General features: G+C 34.8%; 1 non-coding gene across 1 annotated transcript; it reads right to left on the bottom strand.

Annotated features, from left to right (window-relative positions):
* Window positions 1–1227: 1227 nt before the first annotated feature.
* LOC117287177 lies at window positions 1228–1418 on the bottom strand. Its single transcript, XR_004518389.1, has one exon. It is a non-coding gene; the product is annotated as a U2 spliceosomal RNA (small nuclear RNA).
* Window positions 1419–4299: the final 2881 nt, after the last annotated feature.

Consider the following 4299-nt stretch of genomic DNA (forward strand, 5'->3'; position numbering starts at 1 on the left):
GATAAATATGATTCTTTGAGGAGTTTCTTTTAAACCTCTTTATAGTGTTATTGAATTATACTTACTATTGAACTGAATAATCTTTTTCTTAAAAGTGACACTTTGGAGATCTCCACTAATTCTTATCAGTGATCAGTGGGGTCTCACTGCTCTTGCCAAATGAAAATCAAACATCTTGCCAGCTCTTTATGAGATCAGGGAAGACTGATTATTTTTTATAACCTCTACATATATTTATATGTAGCCAACTCTTTAGTGGACTCCTCTGTAATTGTTTGAGGATCTCTCAGTCACGCTCCCTCTTCTACAGTAATTATGTCTACACATGTCAGCCATTTCTGCCACTCTGATTTCTAGCCTCTTTGTGAGTGACTGCTGCTATGGTTTGTATCCAAAATGTCCCTCATAGCTTTCTGAACTCATAGATGGGGCTTTGGGGAGTTGACTGGATCGGGGTGTGTGATTCTGGATTATTTCAATGATGGGTTTATATCTGTGTGCACTGTTGTGAGGGAAATCCTGATGGAGGGAGGTGGGCCACTGTGGGTGTGACCTGGAATTATATATATATCTCTTCTCCTGCTTCGATCTTGCTCTGATTCCTGCCTGCCATGCCATGAGCTGTTTCTCCTCTGTGATACCCCTCTTCCAGTCTGCCTTGCCCTGGAGCTGGGCAACTATGGACTGAAACCTCTTCAAAGTGTGAACCAAAGTAAGCTTTCCTCCCTTAACTATAGGTATTAGACATTTTGTGCCAGACGCTAGAAAGTAACTAAGACAACTAACATATTTTCCTTAGAATATCCCTTCCTTCAGTATAGACAAGAAAGCATGGTGATTTTAGTTATTCTGATCTTTGTTTTTCTTCCTCCAAGCTTCACATTCTTCCTCTACTTGTTGTCCAATGTCTTTACATATTGTCTAGTTAAGTAATAATTGAAGGTACACCAGTTAGTGCAAAATGTCATCTTTGGTGTCTGTGACAGGAAGTGACTGCCTTTACTTTCATATATGGCGCAAAATGAATATCTTGGCCTTAACTACACATCCGCATTGCTATCACAGTACCCGTCTTTTTGATTCTACTCTCATTGCTTATTATGATAACTGATAAATGGCTGGCCTTAAGAACATCTTTGTCTAATAAAATGTTGCTGGATTGGTAAGAGAAAAATATAAAGATATTCAACATAGAACAGTTGATATCTTTTATTTATTTATTCATTTATTTGGTGCACGGTTCCTGGAGGCACTGAAATATCAGGTCAATGAGTAGAATGGACGGAGCAAGCTCCCGTTCCAAATCCCAGCTCCAAAAGTCCATTTAATATATAGCCCTTGGATAGAGGGCGTATCAGATATTAGACTGATAAGAACAGACACCACACTTGATCCTAGGCAAAAGGCCGAGAAATGATGAACAGCTCATGTCTTGATGAACAAGTGAGGGCAAAAGATGTCATTCCAGTTTACATGCTGTTTGGCCTATGGTTAATAGGAATTGTTTATGGGAGAGCGATTGATGCTCATGCAAACATACGAACAGCCCCAAACATACACAGATGATGTAATTCTGTGAACTCACTGACAATTTAGGAAAGTTAAAAAATTTAGCTGTGCTTTCATCTTTACAAAATTCTCAAGAAGAACTATAATAAGATCGGTTACTCTGTTTTGTGATGCTAGGGATCAAATCGAGTTTTACCCATGCTATGCCACTGCTTTCCCACCGACCCATACTTCCAGCCTGGATCACTTACCTCAGGTGAGGGATAACATGTCCCAACATTTAACTTGTTACTCTAACTTTGGTAAGTCTGGGAATCTTCAGGATACTCTTTAATTCTACCAGCCATCAAAAATAATTTGAATTTACACATTTAATCTAAAGCAAATAGAAATGACTGGAATAGTCTCACTTAAAAATGTCAGCATCATTTATTCAGAGTTGCCTCTGATGAACTTAGCATTTTTTTTATTACTGCAGTGGACAAGTCATTAAAGTTGATCTTCCCTGGTTGACTGTGCCTATCCTGAACATGAATACTACTTGGCTAATTTTGACAATGTATCCTGAAAGACCCTATGAAACTCTCAGTGGGACTCACTTCTCTGACTGCTGGGAACACTCAAACATTTGGCTATCATTATAGGAACCATTGCTAATTTCTGCTCTAATTAGCTCTTCAAACCCATAATGATACCTTGTTTTGTTCTTTATTGAATCTCTACTTATGGCTTGTTCTTAAGAAGCTTTTTTGTTGAACATGGTGAGGAAATAAACTTAATTTTGCTTTGAGGAGATTTGTAATAAATATGGCCTATTAACTAAACAGTCTAAGAAAAGCAAAAGAAAAGTCATGAACATATACATTTTAACAACTAAATGAGCTACAGAGGAAATTCCTATAATGAAGGATTTAAGACAGTCAGCTATAATAAATTTAATTCCCACAAGGAGTACACCATTTAAGACACTAAAGCCATTCAGATTTAAGACATATGGTTTCAAGTTTTGATGTAAATGTATAGGTGAGGTATTGAATTTGAATAAAGAACAAAACATGCTTAGATTAGTCCCAATTCAAACTTTATTCTTTGTAATGAGTTTACCAGCTTTACTATTTCTTTTATGTCATGCTCTCCTCTTTTGAATACTTATAGAATCACAGAACTTGGAATTTAACGTAATCTATAAAAATTATGCAGTGCATGTGTTCTCATTTATTTAAAGTGCTTCTTAAAACTGCAGATTACTGGTCCATTTTTTGCAAAGAAAATAAATTCATTGACAAGAGATGGTCTAAATAACCTGTACTTTAAATGATTCAGGGCAAACACACTTCTAATGATTTTCACTTTGCAAATAATTAGATTGGCATTGGTAGCCAGGCTTGATGGTGCACTCCTGTCATCTCAGCACTTGGGAGGCTGAGGCAGGAGGATTGCCGTGAGTTCGAGACCAGTCAGGGCTACATAGTGAGTTCCAGGTCAGTCTCAACTACATAGTGAGACCCTGGCTCAAAAAACAAAACAAAACAAAAAAGAAAAAACAAACAAACAAAAAACTGATATGTTATCCTTAAGTTTCAACAAAAGTTGGTGACCAGATAATGGAATATTGAATACTGTGTAATTTGTGGATATTCATACCTTATCAGATAGAAAGTTTGGAAATATTATCTGCCAATTTATGGCTGTCTCTTCAATTTATTGTTGCCTGTGCAGAAACTCCTTAATTTGATAAAATCCTGTCTGCTTGCCTTTGGTATTGCTTTTGTGTCATATGTCTTTAGAGTCATATCCAAAATTTATTTGCCTAACTTAATGTCTTAAAGTGCTTTCCCTATAATATTTTTTCATTATTTTTGTGCTTTCAGCTCTTTCTTTTAGGTTTCTGATCATTTTGACTTGACTTTTATGCAAGATAAGAGAGAAGGGTCACGTTTTAGTCAACTGCATATGAATATACCACAGTATTAACAGCAGCACTAATTTAAGAAGCTTTTTTTTAGCCAATGTATATTCAGTTGGGTAGTTACTGAGTTCTGCATTGACTTCTTTATGTACTTCTATTAGTTTAGTTTTTTTATGCCAATGTCATACCCTCTGGTTTATTAGACATTTTTGTAGTGTATTTTGAAGCCAGCTGTTGTAGTGTTCACAATTTTTATTTTCTTTCAGAATTGCTTGGAATATACTGGGTCTTTCTATTGATTCCTATGAGTTTTATAATTGTTTTATTTGTTTCTCAGAATAATAGTGTTGGCAATTTGATGGAGTTTGCAATGAATTTGTGGATGACTTTAGATGTTATACACATTTTAACAGTATCTACATATAACAGTACATACATTTAACAGTATATACATTTTGACATATGAACACAAGCTGTTTTTCATTTTTTGTTCCTTTTTTATACATATTCAACCCTATTTTAAAATTATCGTTATTATTATTTTATTTATTTATTTATTTATTTTTGTATCGGGGATTGAACTCAGGACCTTGTGCTTGTGAGGCAGGTGGTGGAAACACTGAGCTAAATCCCCAGCCCTTGTTTTAAAATTCCTTTCAGAAATTTTTCACTTTTTTCATTATTTTGTATCTTGAAACTACTGAATTCATTTTTCCTTCCTAAGAATTTTTCATTGATTTTTTTTTTTAGGATTTTCTATATATAAAATCATATTATCTGCACATTTGTATATTGACTTCTTTCTTTCTAATTACAATACTCTTTAATTTATTGTCTTGTTTTAATTTATTCTGGCTAAGACTTCTTGTAGTAATTTTTTT

This window comes from Fukomys damarensis, unplaced genomic scaffold, assembly GCF_012274545.1.
Source record: "Fukomys damarensis isolate Sample0158 unplaced genomic scaffold, DMR_v1.0_HiC HiC_scaffold_21, whole genome shotgun sequence".
Taxonomy (NCBI): domain Eukaryota; kingdom Metazoa; phylum Chordata; class Mammalia; order Rodentia; family Bathyergidae; genus Fukomys; species Fukomys damarensis.